Here is a 19,029-nt window from a genome sequence, read left to right on the forward strand (position 1 = left end):
TGGCAAAGACTGCTCTAAATAAGATAGTATAAATGAACACAGAGAGAAATTCCAAAGAGTAACCCAAGAAAATACAAGTGAAATCTAATCGTAAGGTAATTAGTCCCATTAAGTGAAATACATAAAGGAATAGTCCATAAAAAAGCACAAAGGAAAAAAATAGGAGTACTTTATTGTGATGTTACATTTCAGAGAATATAAAATTATAGGAAAACAATTCCACTTTGTTCAGAAAACCAGAAAGTCTTGGTCCCAGGTGGACTGAATTTTTATTGCAAATAAGTTCCTTAATACACAAGTAAAGAATATAGTTACTTATTCTATTCTCTACTGTAAGACGTGCCACATTGCCCAATATTTGGGTACAGTGCCCAGATTGTGACCATGCACTACAGAGGTGAGATTCCCCCAACTCCAATTTGCTACACACTCCAAGAGAGATTATTGTGATCAGAGGTGGAATGAGAGGGGTGAGAAGGGTCGCTGCCCAGGGAGTAGCCTGACAGGGGGTACAGAAATCTCTTTTGGTGCATATATTACGGAGCTGCATTGATTGACTTGTCAATCAGCTCTGCTGCCTATCCCATTGACATCATGATCCGGCACTGTGATCAGCTGCAGCGCTGACCCAGGTGTGTTAGTGCAGCACTTTACAGGGAGGGAACAGAGGTTGTGGATGACAGATGCTGGGGATAGGCCATGAGTACGGGCCAGAGTAAGGTGGAGACTTTCTGTACTCTGCATACAGGACACTGCATGCATGACAGTGTCTGTGTCTGTGTGTGTGTGTATTCCAAGTGTCAGTGTGCATAAGTAAGTGTGCTCTGTAAGTATGCCTGTGTGGCAGGTATAGGGGGGTGGTTCAGCTGGAGGAACTTATCCAGGCACAAAAGCACATAGATGCCCCAGATTATACCACCCCAAATGCTGATAATATCCTGCTGCACTTTACAGAAGATGATGCAGATGTCAGTGGGTGGTGGGTTCATTAAATCCATCCATCATATCATAGCCACACTGTGCATATGATGTACTGAATCAATCACAGGAAGACATCTCCATGGTAGGGGTAGAAGTTAACAGAATATGTCCAGCACTGTGGTGTGTAGCCCATAAATAATAATTGTGCACATTACAGAACATACTTGCAACTGCAAGATCATTTTGCTGCTTGTAGTGTTTGCTCTTGTCCTGTGCAGTGTTGTCGTAGATCCGTCTCTTCAGTGTTCACTGCAATAAAAGTAAGACATTGCATTAATATTACAGAAGTTTGGGAGCTGAAATCCCACTATGCTGCAGACATTTTCCCTTTGCATAAGATTCTTGTGATTATATCTCAATGATGATCAATAACAACTACATCATAACACAGCCGCTCAATACAAAATATGTATTTGCTATCAATGGTCATGGAGGCCAAACGTCACACAATGTACAGATATACTGCTGCGGCCGAGTTTATTCGAGCATTTGCCCGTTCTTGGCCGCAGCAGTAACCTGGCGCGCGCCGGAGGGTGCCGGGCGCACGCCGAAGCAGCGGAGGAGCGCCCTCCGATCGGGGCTTTCTCCCTTCCGCTGCCGGGTCCGTCGGGTCCCCCGGAACCCCCTGCCGCTGTCCCCCACATCGCGGGACACCAGTGCTCCCTCGGGGAGCCCTGGACGCGCGTGCAGGGGGCGCAGGCACCCGATGACGCGTGAACGTGCATCGGTGATGCGCGGCACGCTGAGGGAGTGCGGCTAGCACGCCGGGGCATCCCCCGGCTTGCGGTGCTAGCCGTGCTTCAATAAAACGTGTCGGTAGTGTAGCAAGGATTATTTCTTCCTCTGGTGCATTATGATGGGATGTGTTGTAAGATTCTGCATTATTAGCATCACTGAATCTTTTGGAAACTGAGTAATATTCTATGTTTTAATGCAATATTATGGATGATCAGCCGGTAAAATAAAGCTTACTGTATCTGTAGCCATGCTCTACCCATGATGTGCTGAATCAATGACTGCAGAGTGATTCAGAGTGGTAAACATGACTGGAACTCATCTCTGAATAGAGGACAGAACAGCAGTGCAGAGTAGGAGGTGAATGTATCTCAAATGGAAGACTTAGTAGCTGTGTGGGGAGTAGACAGTACAGACTGATCAAATAAATAGTTAAAGGAGTATCTTCAACATTACTTGGCTTTGTTATCAACATTGAAGTTTCTCTTGTTTTTTCTGTTCTTTAAATCACTACTACTGATGCCATGTGTAACCTGTACTGAGAGATATACTCTACTGGCCTAGATGAAACCATATGATGCAAACAGGATTCATCCCACTCCAGATTCATATGATTGCACCACTTCAACCTTTAATAAAACACATAGAACTACAGCAGTGCGCTACTGCACATGTTCTTGTTATGAATGGTAGTAGATGTGGTCCTTGGGTCAATACTTCATACAGCAGCCACACTCTACTCATGATGTATTGAATCAACAAAAACCTGCATGGTACAGATCACAGGAAGGGTAGAGTAGAGGGGAATATGTCCAATGCGAAACCCTTAGCAGCTGGATTGTGTGGAGTCAACAAAACGACAAATACTAAATGAGAAATATACACATTGCTTATCTGTCTCTGTGTAGTCATTTTCCTCCTCTTCAACTGTCTTTCAAAATTTCTCTTCTGACAGAAAAGAAACACATGGCTTCAATATTCACTGTTCTTCCCTCCTGAAATAAAAGTTAAGCATTGCATGGTTATGATCATATATACAATGAACCTTGCGCCAAACCATGTGATCCAAAGTAAATCCACCTCCCTCCCATAGCTGTGTTCCTTCTAGAGCTTCTACCACACAAGTCATTAATGTTCGTGACACTGTACTGCAGTCACAGTCTGCACACAAAGTACTGAATCAATTACATCACACTGAAAAGGCAGTCTACATGATGCAATAGTTAACCATAATAACTCTGTCATGCAAATGACAGGAAAACCTATATGTATATCATTAGGGGAGAGGGGAAAAATAATTAAAAAATAAGTGCGACAAATAAAAACAGATTATAGGAAAGTAAATCCTTGCCCTGGGAACTTTACAATCTAATAGAAATGTTAGAAGACTTAAAGAGAGGCAGCAGTTGGGGGAAGAAGTGCAGTAGATGACAATGCTTGTCCTTAATGGTGGGTACAATTAGTAGAAAGCACATCTTGGGAACAATAGTTGTTAGCAGTGACTGTGGGTGTGGGACAGTAGCCACGAGTCAAAGTTTTTTAAATGCTTAATTTAAGTCGTGAATTTTAAGATTGGTCTTACATGTGGGTGGAAGAGGTTATGTTGGCATATACTGAGTGTGAGGAAGTTTCACATGTACGGTGCAGTGATGGAAAATGGTTTCAGGCAAGTGAGAGAACAGTAGAGGTGAAAGAAGTTTACAGGAGACAGTTATGGTTATAGTGCAAGAGACAAGCAAGGGCATAACGAGAGATCAAAGATGATATGCAAGAAGGAGCAGATTAATGGAGAGCCTTAACAAAAAGGTAAGGAGGAGAACTTTGAAGGTGATACAAAAACTTGATGGGATGCCAGGACAGGGATTTAAGGAGATGAGCAGAGACTGTTGTGGGAGAAAGTGAGATAATTTAAGCAGCAGAGTTTTGCATAGGAGAAAGTTGTGAAGCATGGAGGCCTGTTAGTAGTATGTTAAAATAACCTATAGGATAACAGTATACATTGGAGTTTTAGCAGTAGGTTGAGAGGGGAAAGGGAAGATCTTGGCAATATTACAGAGAAAGAGGCAACACATTTTACCCATAGCCGTGCATGTGAATGGAGATGGAATTGAAGAGCCAAATGTTACTCCTATGCAACATGTTTGATGACAAGATAGATGGTAGTACTGTTTACTGTGATGGAGAAAGGGGATAATATGAGCCCAGTGTTAGACATTAAGTTTAAGGCAGTGGAGTGCCATCCATGAGCATATAGCCAGGAGACAACCCAAGAGTAGGGACTGGATTGCAGGAGTGAGAACAGGGGTGGATAGATTTGTGTGTGTATCATCCGCATAGAGATTATATCTAAGGCCAAAAGCATTGATGAAGTCACCAAATGATAGTATGTAGAGAGAAAGAGAGATCTCAGAACAGAGCCCTGATGTATACCCACAGACAGATCAATAGAAGACGAAGACATGTTAGCAACAGAGATGGAGAATGTGTGACAGGAAAGTTATGATGAAAACCAGGATAGAACTTTGTTACTGATACCAAGAGCGAGTTTAGAATATGAAGGAGGAGAGTGATTGAGAGCATCAAACGCAGCCGATAGATCAAGTAGGATTAGTAGGGAAAAACCTTGGGAATTAGCTTTAAGCACAGTCTGTAGAACGTGCTGTACGAAAGGCAGGTTGTAAAGGATCCAGGAGGGCATGTGATTTAAGAATGTTGACACTAGCAATTAGAAGGCAAACAGCATGAGGGATACAGAGCGGTAGTTAGTAAGGCACATAGGGTGTAGTTTGTTTCTGACAAAAGGGTGACCGCTACAGGCTTAAAGTAAGAGGGCAAAAATCCAGAGAATAGGGAGAAATTGAAGATGTGGGTGAGAGTGGGGACTAAGAGATGCAGTAAGGTGTGAGGGGATACGATCTAGAGGGCATGTGGTAGAGGGAGAATAGAAGATGATTAGCTTCCAGCTCTGTAAGAGAAGAAAAGGAGTCAAGTGCAGAAGGAGATTTGGGTAGAAGGAGAGAAGGGGGAAGGGACAGAAGGAATCTCCTTTTGGGTGGCATCCACCTTGCCTCTGAAGTAGTCAAATGCTTGAGGAGAAGTGAAGGAAGGATGGCAAGTGGGAGGAGAAGGTCAGTGGAGGGAGTCAAATACAGAGAAAAAAAACAGCGTAAATTAAATTTGAGTGTTGATGAGTGTGGAAAAAAGTAGTGTATTTAGCCCTAGAGCGCAGCTTTATACAGGACAGGAGACATTTTTACTGTAGAAAAATCAAACAAAGTGTGAGATTTCCTCCGTAGGTATTAAGAACAGCGAGTGGAAGTGTGATGAGTGTGTTTGGGAATTTAGCCAAAGGTGTGGGTTAGAGGGATGAGTGTGTCAGAGCCTATAGGGGGCATATAGATAGGAGGATAGCATTGTAAGAGTTAATAAGATTGTTAGTTTAAGCAGAAAGAAAGAGAGAGAAGAGAGAAGAGAGGTTAGAGTAGATGTCAGAGGAGAGTTTAATTAAGCAGAGGCAAATCAGTGGGACAGGTAAGATGCGGTGAGGGGAATGACTGATTGTGAATGATGAGAGCAGAAGAGGTTATGTACAACTAGAGCCTTGTTAGTAAGAGTGGACATTCCAGAGGGCACAGGAGAAGGGAAGAGAAAAGTAAGGAAAGGAATGTGGATTACATTAGATAGGTTAACACTCTTAGTAGGGAGGCCTGATGTGTATATGAGCCGGTCCAAGATTATAAGAGATATCCCCCAACATCAGCGAGCATAGAAGGAGACACAGAGATAGGTGTAGAGAGAGACAGAGATAGGGATATGTAGAGAGAGAAGGGCGTCAAGAGAATGAGACAGATAGGCGTAGAGAGAGGAGACATAGAGAGATGGGGCTTTGAGAGGGGGGCGTAGAGAATGAGGGAAGGTGGAAGAGAATAGGATGTGCAGGAGTGCATTTCATTGAGCAGTGCAGAAATAGCTGCAATAGAGGTCTGTACAAATGGTGCTTTGTGTAGACACATGCAAAGGTAGGGGAAGGAAAGTGTATAGAACATGTGGATAAAAGCAGGAGTGTGGAAGTTAGAGAAATTAGAAAAGTTTTACAGAGGAGTGAGGAAACAGTAAACAGAAAGAACAAGAGAGAGGTTACATTGGGATGACGTGCTGTGGTAGAGAGAAATGCTAGGAGAGAGCCTCCAGATATTAGAGGACATGAATTGAGAGAGCAAATGTATAAATCAAAACCGGAGGGGGAGGTATAGCACGAAAGCTTGCACAGCAGTTGATGAAGATTATAGTCTTAAAGTTGCGTGTACCTGTCAGGGCACTCAAGAAGGTCAATGCTCACAAGTGCAGAGTTCATGAAGAAATGCTGAATCCAGTTCCCCTCCAATTTAATTTTAATATAACTTTTTCATTCTTCATTACTGCAAAAAGCAAACAAAACAAAACCACATTGCATTACTATTTTCAAAATGGATTGAATGACATATTCAACAGTAACTGTGTGATGCCAATATTGCCTTCTCACTCGTAGGCCAGTACGGTCAGGTACCCAGTACTGATAAAACAATAAGTGCCCGTACTAAGTACCAATATGAATTATAAGGAAATGTAAAATCTCCAGGTCTCTCTCCATCTCTGCAACAGATATATGGATAAGCCCATATTAAGGCATCACGTGACCGGAGCCGTCACTGACTGGGTATACGCAAAGATGCAGGGAGATGCAAAGAAAGGGAGGGAGACAGGGAGAAGATGGGAAACGGAGGGAGGCACGGATGGCAGGCCTCTCTCTTTCACTGGTGCATGCAAGGAGCTGGTCCCAACATCCACAAAGTGTGTGTGTATTATTGGTTGTGTTTTATGGCGGTAGGAGGATAGTGTGTATATTGTGTGTGTGTGTGGGAGTATTATATTGTGTGTAGGGTATTATAGTGTGTATATTATGTTGAGGTGCAGAGGAGAGTGTTAGATTGGGTATTTTGTGTTAGGGGGTATTGTGTATATTGTGTTTAAGACTATAATATTATTGGGGAGATTATTATTGAGGAGGTATTAAAGTGTGTATTGTGGGGAGTATTAGTGTATGTATTATTTGTGGGTGACAGATGCTGTGGGTAGGCCAAGAGTACGGGCCAGACTAAGGTGGAGACTTTCTGTACTCTGCATACAGGACTCTACATGCACTGCAGAGGTGAAATTCCCCCAACTCCAATTTGCTACACTCTCCAAGAGAGAATATTGTGATCAGAGGTGGAAGATGAGCAGGGTCACTGCCCAGGGAGTAGCCTGTCAGGGGGCATGGAAATCTCTTTTGGTGCGTATGTTGCCACGTGGCATTGATTGACCGGTCAATTAGCACTGCTTCCTATCACAGTGACATGATCCGGTGCTGTGATCGGTTGCAGCGCTGACCAAGGTGTGTTAGTGCAGCAATTTACAGGGAGGGAACAGAGGTTGTGGGTGACAGATGCTGGGGGTAGGCCAAGAGTACGGGCCAGAGCAAGGTGGAGATATTCTGTACTCTGCATGCCCATCCTGCATGCCCAGGACTCTGCATGCATGCCAGTGGCTGTGGGGTGTGTGTGTAGGTATGCCAAGTGTCAGTGTGCATAAGTAAGTGTGCTGTGTGTGTAAGTAAGTTTGCCTGTGTGGCAGGAGGTGTAGGGGGGTGGGGGGCGGGGGGCGGTTCAGCTGGAGGACTTTACCCAGCACAAAAGCACATAGATGCCTCTGATTATATCACCCCAAATGCTGATAATATCCTGCTGTAGATGCACTTTACAGAAGATGATACAGATGTCATCAGTGTTTGGTGGGTTCATTAAATCAATCCATCATATAATAGCCACACTGTGCATATGATGTACTGAATCAGTAACACCAATCACAGGAAGACATCTCCATGGTAGGGGTAGTGTTGAAGTTAACAAAATATGTCCAGCACTGTGGTGTGGAGCCCATACATAATAATTGTGCACATTACCAGAACAACATATTGTCAACTGCATGATCATTTTGCTGCTTGTAGTGTATACTCTTGTCCTGTGCAGTGTTGTAGTAGATCCGTCTCTTCGGTGTTCACTGCAATAAAAGTAAGACATTGCATTAATATTACAGAAGTTTGGGGGCTGAAATCCCACTATGCTAATGACAGTTTCCCTTTGCATAAGATTCTTGTGATTATATCTCAATGATGATCAATAACAACTACATCATAACACAGCTGCTCTATACAGAATATGTATTTGCCATCAATGGTCATGGAGGCAATATGTCACACAATGTACATATATAGCAAGGATTATTTCTTCCTCTGGTGTATTATGATGGGAGGGTGAGATTCTGCATTATCAGCATCAGTAAATCTGTAGGAAACTGAGTGATATTCTATTTTTTAATGCAATATTAGGGTAAAATAAAGCTTGCTGTATCTATAGCCATGCTCTACCCATGATGTGCTGAATCAATGACTGCAGAGCGATTTAGAGTGGTAAACATGACTTGAACTCATCTCTGAATAGAGGGTAGCACAGTAGTGCAGAGTAGAAGGTGAATGTATCTCAAATGGAAACCCTTAGCAGCTGTGTGGGGAGTAGACAGTACAGACTGACCAAGTAAATAGTAAAAAGTAGTAACTTCAACATTACTTGGTTTTGTTCTCCACTCCTGTTTTTCTGTTCTTTAAATCACTAATACTGATGCCATATGTAACCTGTACTGAGAGTTATATACTCTACTGGCCTAGATCAAATTAAATGATGCAAACAGGATCCCTCCCACTCAAGATTCATATGATTGCACCACCTCAACCTTTCATAGCAATAACATAGAACTGCAGCAGTGCGCTACTGCACATGTTCTTGTTATGAATGGTAGTAGATGTGGTCCTTGGGTCAGTACTTCATACTGTAGCCACACTCTATTCATGATGTATTGAATCAACAAAAATCTGCATGGTACAGGTCACAGGAAGGGGTGGAGTAGAGGTGAATATGTCCAATGCGAAACCCTTAGCAGCCGGATTTTTTGGAGTCAATAAAACGACAAATACTAAATGAGAAATATACACATTGCTTATCTGTCTCTGTGTAGTCATTTTCCTCCTCTTCAACTGTCCTTCAATTTTCTATTTTGCAAGAAAATGAACACATGGCTTCAATATTCACTTCTGTTCTGCAGTCTTTCCTCTTGAAATAAAAAAGTTAAGCATTGCATTATTATTATTATAATTATTATTGACGATACATACAATGAACCTTGCTCCAAACCATGTGATACAAAGCAAATCCACCTCCCTCCCACAGCTGTGCTCCTTCTAGAGCTTCTACCACACAAGTTATTCATGTCAGTGAAACTGTACTGCAGTCCCGGTCTGCACACAATCTACTGAATCAATGACATCACACTGTGTCACACAATGTCATGCTAACGACAGGAAACAATCTTTGTATATATCTTTGTATATATAATAATAATAATAATAATAATAAAAAAAATAAGACAGGACAGACACTCCTACATTGCAATCAATAGAAAATAACTGGGACAGGCACTTCAAGGATGCATACGGTCCCGGATAAACTGTAGCTACCTATACACGTGTGCCTTGTCTCTAGACTCTGCATATATCTCTATTTATATACCACCCATTGTGTACTCAGCGCTTTACAAGAGAGACCAAAAAGTACAGGAAATTATTATACAATAAGTTCAACAAACAAAAACAGACAATAGGAAAGTAAATCCCTGTCCTGGGTAGTTTACAATCTAAGAGAAATGTAAGGAGACTTACAGAGAGACAACAGGTGGGGGAACAAGTGCAGTAGATGACAATGCTTGTCCTTAATGGTGGGTACTTGTAGTATAAAGCACTTCTTGGGAACAATAGTTAGTGACTGAATGAGTGACAGTAGCAACGAGTAAAAGCTATTGAAATGCTTCATTTAAGTTGTGAATTTTAAGGTTGATCTTAAATGTGGGTGGAAGAGGGTATGTTGGCATATACTGAGTGTGTGTGAGTTTCACAGGTAAATTGATGGGAAAGGGTTTCAGGCAAGAGAGCGAGTGCGCAGTAGAGGTGTAAGAAGTATAATGGAGACAGTTATTAGTAGAGCTTAGGAGACGAGGAAGGGCATAACGAGACCAAAGATGATATGTAGGAAGGAGCAGATGAATAGAGAATAGTGTTGGACTGGGTCCTCAACTATAAAAAAATGGGTAACGGGTACCCGGCCAAAATGAAAGGTTCTACCCGGTCGGGTACACGGTTTGGCACTTACCTTCCGGGTGGCGGTGACATCTAGGATCAGCAGCAGTCCTGTGACGGTGGCAGCATCTGTGGTGTCTTCAGCCGGCGGGGGAGCTGCAGGATCACAGACACAGCTTACCTGCTTCGGTGCTGTGGAAGTGATTCCTGCAGCTCCCCCCGCCAGGTGAAGACACCTCTGATGCTGCCAACATCAGAGGACTGCTGCTGCTGATCCTAGATGTCTTAGGAAAGGTAAGTATAAAAGATTATTTCCAGCTGCCCTGACATTACCCGACGCCGGGTATTACCCGGCCAAGTCCACTTCTCAGTGGCCGGTTTCGAGTAATGTCCGGGTAGCTGGAAATGTGTCGGGTAACGCCGGGTACTCGGTACACCACTAATAGAGAACCTTAACAAAAAGGTAAGGAGGAGAACTTTGTAGGTGATCTGAAACTTGATGGGAAGCAAGGAGAGGGATTTAAGGAGGAGGAGGAGATGAGCAGATACTGTTGTGGGAGAAAGGGAAATTATTCAAGCAGCAGAGTTTTGGATAGATTGCAAATGAGAAAGTTGTGAAGCAGGGAGCCCTGTTAGCAGTATGTTAACCCATACGATAAGGGCATGCATTGGCGTTTTAGCAGTAGATTGACAGAGAAAAGGGCAAATCTTGGAAATATTACAGAGAAAGAATCGACAAACTTTAGCCAGTGTCGTGAATGAAGATGGAAAGGGAAGAGTCAAATGTTACTCCTAGGCAATGTGCTTTCATGACAGGATGATGGTAGTACTGTTTACTGCGATGGAGAAAGGTGATATTAGGCCAGATTTAGGGGGAAATATGAGGAGCTCAGTTTTAGACATTAGGTTTAAGGCAGAAGAGTGTCATCCATGGAGGATATAGCCAGGAGGCGACCCGAAACTAGGAACTAAATTGCAGGAGTGACGGTAGGGTGGATAGGTGTGTGTATCATCTGCATAGAGATGATATCAAGGGCCAAAATAGTTGATAAGGTCAACTAGTGATAGTATGTAGTGAGAGAGGTCCCAGAACAGAGTCCTGAGGTATACCAACAGACAAAACAACAGGAGACAAAGACACGTTAGCAACAGAGATGGAGAATGTGTGATGGAGAAGTATGATGAAAACCAGGATATAAGTTTGCTGCGGATACGAAGAAAGAGTTTAGAATATGAATGAGAAGAGTGATTGACAGTATCAAAAGCAGAAGAGAGATCAAGCAGGATTAGTAAGTAAAATGGACCTTAGGAATTTTCTTTATGTACATAATTGGTTACATTGGGAAAGGCAGATTGTGAAGGGCCCAGAGGAGCATGTGATTTAAGAATGTTGATCAAACGGGAGATCACAAGACGTTCTAGCAATTAGGAGGCAAATGGTAGGACGGATACAGGGCGATAGTTAGAAATTCACACAAGGTCAAGGTTATTTTTGAGAATAGGGGTGACCACTGCATGCTTAAAAGGAAGAGTTGAAAGAGCCAAAGGATATGGAGGAATTGAAGATGTGGGTGAGAGTGAGAATATAGGATTGAGAGGGCATGTGGTAGAGGGAGAAGAGAAGATCAGGTTCCAGCTTTGTGACAGGAGAAAAGGAGTCAAGAGTGCAATGAGATCTAGATAGAAAAAGAGAGAGGGGGAAGGGAGAGAACGAATCTACTTGTGGATGGCATCCACCTTGCCTCAAGTGAGCAAAGGCTTGAGGAGAAATAAAGGATGGATGTTAAGTGGGAGGAGAAAGTCAGTGGTGGGACTCAAATACATAGAAGACAGTGTGAATGAAATTGGAGTGTTGATGAGTGAGGAAAAAGTAGTGTTTGACCTTAAAAAAAGGAGCAGAGTTTTACAGAACAGGACAAAGGTTTAGTGTAGAAAATCAGACTGTGAGATTTCCTCCATAGGTGTTAAGAGCAGCAGTGTGATGTGATGAAGTGTGATGAGAGCGTGCTTGTGAATTAAACCAATGCATGGGTTAGGCTGCGTCTATAGTAAGCACGCAACAGAAGGCAAAGTTAGCGCATGCCTGTCGCTCCAGCAATCCCCGCACTGAGGTCCGAGGCGACGGGGAGGCCCTGCATCGCTCGCACGCACTGTGGACGACCAAGCGTGTGCCCATGATAATCACGGCCTTAGAGGGATGAGTGTGTCAGAGCCTAGAAGGGGCATATAGATGATGGAGGAGGAGGGAGGAGGAGATGATAGCATTGTAAGAGTTAACAAGATAGTTAGTTTAAGCAGAAAGTGAGGAGAGGTTAGAGATAAGGGTAGATGTCAGAGGAGAGAGTTCAATTAAGCTGAGGTATCGAGTAGGACAGGGGTGAGGGGAATGAGAAGTGGTGGATGATGAGAGCAGAAGAGGTCATGTACAAATAGACCATGTTAGTCAGAGAGCAGTCATTCCAGAGGGCACGTGAGAAGTGAAGAGTAAAGTGAGACATGGAATGTGGATTACATTAGATGGGTTAATACGCTTAGCAGGGAGGTGGAGAGAGAGAGGCAAGAGGCAGAGAGTGGTGCAGGGGTTGAGGAAGAGATGTTGCATGTACCTTATCAGAACATTAAAGAACATCAATTCACACTGGTGCAGAGTTGATGATGAATCCAGTTCACCTCCAATTCAATTTTAACAGAAATGTTTCATTCTTCATTACTGAAAAAAAAGAAAAGTAAAAAACATTTCATTACTATTTTCAAAATGGATTGAATTCCCCCAACAATAACTATGTGTTACCAATATATCCCTCTCAGTCCCACTGCAGCATATACTGTACCAGTGTGAAAGTAGGAAGGTACACAGTACCGGTAAAACAATACGTGCCGGTACTATGCACCATATGAATTATAAGGGGATGTAAATCTCCCAGTCTCTCTCCATATCCGCAACAGAGCGGGCTCCGGTCAGTGGCATGGATGCCCATATATGGGTATGCTCATATTTGGGCATCCCATGTCACTGACCGGAGCCGGCTCTGAGTATAGGGATATATGCGGAGACGCAGAGGTGCAAGGAAATGGGAGGAGGCACGGTGAGAAACAGGGAGAGACCACAGGAAGATAGAGGGCAACAACTTCCACAAGGTACTTGTATGGGTATAATTGTTTGTATTTTGTGCAGAGGGGGTAATTTCAGATAAAATACAATTCTCCACCCTCTACGAAACAATTCCACTTTGTTCAGTAAGCCAGAAAGTCTTGGTCCCATGTGGACTGAATTTAATGCAAATAAGGTCCTTAATACACAAGTAAAGAATAAAGTTACTTATTCTCTACTGTAAGAAGTGCCACATTGCCCACTATTTGGGTCCTGTGCCCAGATTGTGACCATGCATGGCAGAGGTGAGATTCCCCCAACTCCAATTTGCTACACTCTCCAAGAGAGATAATTGTGATCAGAGGTGGAACTAGGGGAGGGTGTGAGCAGGGTCACTGCCCAGGGAGTAACCTGACTGGGGGCACGGAAATCTCATTTAGTGCATATGTTGCGGCACTGCATTGATTGACCGGTCAATCTGCACTGCTGCCTGTCACAGTGACATCCTGATCGGGCACTGTGATCAGCTGTAGCGTATGCTCATCCTGTACAGTGTTGTAGTAGATCCGTCTCTTCAGTGTTCACTGCAACAAAAGTAAGACATTGCATTAATATTACAGACGTTTGGGGGCTGAAATCTCACTTCGCTGCGGACAATTTCCCTTTGCATAAGATTCTTGTGATTATGTCAATGATGATCAATAACTGCATCATAACACAGCCGCTCTATACAGAAGATGTACTTGCTCTCATTGGTCATTGAGGTAATACGTCACACAATGTACAGATATAGCAAGGATTATTTCTCCCACTTGTGCATTATGGCATTATGATGGGAAATGTTGTGAGATTCTGCATTATCAGCATCACTGAATCTTTTGGAAATTAAGTGATATTCTATGTTTTAATGCAATATTATGGGTGATCAGCCGGTAAAATAATAATAGCTTGCTGTATCTGTAGCCATGCTCTACCCATGATGTGCTGAACCAATGACTGCAGAGAGATTCAGAGTGCTAAACATGACTGGAACGCATCTCTGAATAATGGGCAGCAAAGCAGTGCAGAATAGGAGGTGAAAGTATTTAAAATGGAAGATCCTTAGCAGCTGTGTGGAGAGTAGACAGTACAGACTGACCAAGTAAATGGTAAAAGGAGTAACTTCAACATTACTTGGCTTTGTTCTCCACATTGAAGCTTTCCTCCTCTTTAAATCACTAATACTGATGCCATGTGTAACCTGTACTGAGAGTTATATAATCTACTGGCCTAGATGAAACCATATGATGCAAACAGGATCCATCCCACTCCAGATTCATAGAATTGAACCACCTCAACCTTTCATAACAATCACATAGAACTGCAGCTGTGCGCTACTGCACATGTTCTTGTTATGAATGGTAGTAGATGTGGTCCTTGGGTCTTTACTTCATACTGTAGCCACCCTCTACTCATGATGTATTGAATCAACGAAAACTTGCATGGTTCAGATCACAGGAAGGGGTAGAGTAGAGATGAAAATATTCAATGTGAAACCCGTAGCAGCCGGATTGTGTGGAGTCAATAAAACGACAAATACTAAATGGTAAATGAGAAATATACACATTGCTTATCTGTCTCTGTGTAGTAATTTTCCTTCTCTTCAACTGTCCTTCAAATTTTCTCTTTTGCAAGAAAAGGAACACATGGCTTCAATATTCACTTCTGTTCTGCAGTCATCCCTCCTGAAATAAAAGTTAAGCATTGCATTGTTATTATGATAATACATACAATAAACCTTGCTCCAAACCATTTGATGCAAAGCAAATCCACCTCCCACCCACAGCTGTGCTCCTTCTAGAGCATGCATGTCAAACTCCAGTCCTCGAGGGTCCCAAACAGGCCAGGTTTTCAGTAGGGATATCCTGAAAACCTGGCCTGTTTGCTGCCCTCGAGGACTGGAGTTTGACATCCTTGTTCTTGAGCTTCTACCACGCAAGTCATCCATGTGAGTGACACTGTACTGCAGTCCTGGTCTGCACACAATCTACTGAATCAATGACATCACACTGTAAAGGCAATCTACAAGATGTATTAGTTGTCCACACTTCCGAAATGTTACTTTTATGTCCAAATCACTTATTCCCATGACCTGATATTTGTATTTGTTATTTATAGGATTGTCACAAAGAGTTGATGAGGTCACCAAATGATAGTATGTAGAGAGAAAGAGAGATCTCAGAACAGAGCCCTGATGTATACCCACAGACAGATCAATAGAAGACGAAGACATGTTAGCAACAGAGATGGAGAATGTGTGACAGGAAAGTTATGATGAAAACCAGGATAGAACTGTGTTACGGATACCAAGAGAGAGTTTAGAATATGAAGGAGGAGAGTGATTGAGAGCATCAAACGCAGCAGATAGATCAAGTAGGATTAGTAGGGAAAAGTGACCTTGGGAATTTGCTTTAAGCACAGTCTGTAGAACGAGCTGTACGAAAGGCAGGTTGTAAAGGATCCAGGAGGGAATGTGATTTAAGAATGTTGACATTCTAGCAATTAGGAGACAAACAGCAGGAGGGATACAGGGCGGTAGTTAGTAAGGCACATAGGGTGTAGGTTGTTTCTGAGAAAAGGGTGACCACTACAGGCTTAAAGTAAGAGGGTAAAGAGCCAGAGAATAGGGAGGAATTGAAGATGTGGGTGAGAGTGGGGACTAAGAGATGCAGTAAGGTGTGAGGGGATACGATCTAGAGGGCATGTGGTAGAGGGAGAAGAGAAGATGATTAGCTTCCAGCTCTGTAAGAGAAGAAAAGGAGTCAAATGCAGAAGGAGAATTAGGTAGAAGGAGAGAAGGGGGAAGGGACAGAAGGAATCTCCTTGTGGGTGGCATCCACCTTGCCTCTGAAGTAGTCAAATGCTTGAGGAGAAGTGAAGGAAGGATGGCAAGTGTGAGGAGAAGGTTAGTGGAGGGAGTCAAATACAGGGAAAAAAAGGCAGCGTAAATTAAATTTGAGTGTTGATGAATGTGAAAAAAAAGTAGTGTGGTTTGGCCCCAGAGAGCAGCTTTATACAGGACTGGAGACATTTTTACTGTAGAAAAATCAAATATCAATTGTGTGATTTCCTTCATAGGCATTAAGAACAGCGAGTGGAAGTGTGATGAACATGTTTGGGAATTTAGCCAAGGGTGTGGGCTAGAGGGACAAGTGTGTCAGAGCCTAGAGGGGGCATATAGATAGGAGGATAGCATTGTAAGAGTTAATAAGATTGTTAGTTTAAGCGGAAAGAGAGAGAGAGCAGAGAGGTTAGAGTAGATGTCAGAGGAGAGTTTAATTAAGCAGAGGCAAATCAGTGGGACAGGTAAGATGGGGTGAGGGGAATGACTGATTGTGAATGATGAGAGCAGAAGAGGTCATGTACAACTAGAGCCTTGTTAGTCAGAGAACGGACATTCCAGATGGCATAGGAGAAGGGAAGAGAAAAGTAAGGAAAGGAATGTGGATTACATTAGATAGGTTAACACTCTTAGCAGGGAGGCAGAGGCAGGGAGGCCCGATGTGTATATGAGCAGGTTCAAGATTATAAGAGATATCCCACACATCAGCAAACATAGAAGGAGACACAGAGATAGGTGTAGAGAGAGACAGAGATAGCTCTATGTAGAGAGAGAGGGACGTAGAGAGAATGAGACAGATAGGCGCAGAGAGAGGGGGCGCAGAGAGAGGAGGCGCCAAAAGAGGGGGCGCAGAGAGAGGGGGCCCAGAGAATAGGATATTAAAGAGTGCTTTTCATTGAGCAGTGCAGAAATAGCTGCAATAGAGGTCTGTACAAATGGTGCAGTGTGTAGACACATGCAAAGGTAGGGGAAGAAAAGAGGAGAACATGTGGATAAAAGCAGGAGTGTGGAAGTTAGAGAAATTAGAAAAGTTTAACAGAGGAGTGAGGAAACAGCAAGCAGAAAGAACAAGAGAGAGGTTACATTGGGATGACGTTCTGTGGTAAAGAGAAAATGCTAGGAGAGCGCTTTCAAATATTAGAGGACATGAATTGAGGGAGCAAATGTATAAATCAAAACCTGAGGGGGAGGTATAGCACGAAAGCTTGCACAGCAGATTATAGTCTTAATGTTGCGTGTACCTGTCAGGGTATTCAAGAAGTTAAATTCTCACAAGTGCAGAGTTCATGATGAAATGCTGAATCTAGTCCCCCTCCAATTTAATTTTAATATAACTTTTCCATTCTTCATTACTGCAAAAAGCAAACAAAACAAAACCACATTGCATTACTATTTTCAAAATGGATTGAATGGCATATTCAACAGTGACTGTGTGATGCCAATATTCCCCACTCACTCGTAGTGAAGCACATATTGTACTAGTGTTGAAAGTAGGCCGGTAGAGTCAGGTACGCAGTACTGATAAAACAATAAGTGCCCGTCGTAAGTACCAGCTCCGCAACAGTGCGGGCATCACATTAGTGACGTGGATGAACATATATGGATAAGCCCATATTAAGGCATCACGTGACCAGAGCCGTCACTGACTGGGTATACGTAAAGACGCAGGGAGATGCAAGGAAAGGGAGGGAGAGAGACAGGGAGAAGATGTGAAACGGAGGAAGGCACGGATGGGGGGAGTTCTTCCGAGCTTCTGCGGGCCTCTCTCTTTCACTGGTGCATGCCGGGAGCTGGTCCCAACATCCACAAAGTGTGTGTGTATTATTGGTTGTATTTTATGGGGGTAGGAGGGTAGTGTGTATATTGTGTGTGTGGGAGTATTATATTGTGTGTAGAGGTGCAGAGGAGAGTACTAGATTGTGTATCTTGTGTAAGGGTGTTGTGTATATTGTGTTTGGAGCTATAATATTATTGGGGAGATTAGTATTGAGGAGGTATTATAGTGTGTATTGTGGGGAGTATTAGTGTGTGTATTGTTTGTGGGTGACAGATGCTGGGGGTATGCAGCAATCCCTGCACTGAGGTCCGAGGCGGCTCTGCATCGCTCGCACGCACTGTGGACGACCAAGCATGTGCCCATGATAATCATGGCCTTAGAGGGATGAGTGTGTCAGAGCCTAGAAGGGGTATATATATAATGGAGGAGGGAGGAGGAAGGAGGAGGAGGGAGGAGGAGATGATAGCATTGTAAAAGTTAACAAGATAGTTAGTTTAAGCAGAAAGTGAGGAGAGGTTAGAGATAAGGGTAGATGTCAGAGGAGAGAGTTCAATTAAGCTGAGGTATCGAGTAGGACAGGGGTGAGGGGAATGAGAGGTGGTGGATGAGAGCAGAAGAGGTCATGTACAAATAGACCTTGTTAGTCAGAGAGCAGTCATTCCAGAGGGCACGTGAGAAGTGAAGAGTAAAGTGAGACATGGAATGTGGATTACATTAGATGGGTTAATACGCTTAGCAGGGAGGTGGAGAGAGAGAGGCAAGAGGCAGAGAGTGGTGCAGGGGTTGAGGAAGAGATGTTGCATGTACCTTATCAGAACATTAAAGAACATCAATTCACACTGGTGCAGAGTTGATGATGAATCCAGTTCACCTCCAATTCAATTTTAACAGAAATGTTTCATTCTTCATTACTGAAAAAAAAGAAAAGTAAAAAACATTTCATTACTATTTTCAAAATGGATTGAATTCCCCCAACAATGACTATGTGTTACCAATATATCCCTCTCAGTCCCACTGCAGCATATACTGTACCAGTGTGAAAGTAGGAAGGTACACAGTACCGGTAAAACAATACGTGCCGGTACTATGCACCATATGAATTATAAGGGGATGTAAATCTCCCAGTCTCTCTCCATATCCGCAACAGAGCGGGCTCCGGTCAGTGGCATGGATGCCCATATATGGGTATGCTCATATTTGGGCATCCCATGTCACTGACCGGAGCCGGCTCTGAGTATAGGGATATATGCGGAGACGCAGAGGTGCAAGGAAATGGGAGGAGGCACGGTGAGAAACAGGGAGAGACCACAGGAAGATAGAGGGCAACAACTTCCACAAGGTACTTGTATGGGTATAATTGT

General features: G+C 43.2%; 1 long non-coding RNA gene across 1 annotated transcript; it reads right to left on the reverse strand.

The window, feature by feature from the left end:
* Nucleotides 1-242: 242 nt before the first annotated feature.
* Nucleotides 243-18,561, reverse strand: LOC142483900 (uncharacterized). Its single transcript, XR_012797491.1, has 10 exons — nucleotides 18,476-18,561; nucleotides 17,133-17,243; nucleotides 14,613-14,734; nucleotides 13,481-13,594; nucleotides 12,526-12,629; nucleotides 8,783-8,900; nucleotides 7,697-7,794; nucleotides 6,024-6,134; nucleotides 2,602-2,711; nucleotides 243-1,230 (listed from the first exon to the last, which is right to left on the reverse strand). It is a non-coding gene; the product is annotated as an uncharacterized LOC142483900 (long non-coding RNA).
* Between the last annotated feature and the right edge of the window lie 468 nt (nucleotides 18,562-19,029).

The sequence above is a fragment of the Ascaphus truei genome, unplaced genomic scaffold (assembly GCF_040206685.1).
Source record: "Ascaphus truei isolate aAscTru1 unplaced genomic scaffold, aAscTru1.hap1 HAP1_SCAFFOLD_389, whole genome shotgun sequence".
NCBI classification, from domain to species: Eukaryota; Metazoa; Chordata; class Amphibia; order Anura; family Ascaphidae; genus Ascaphus; species Ascaphus truei.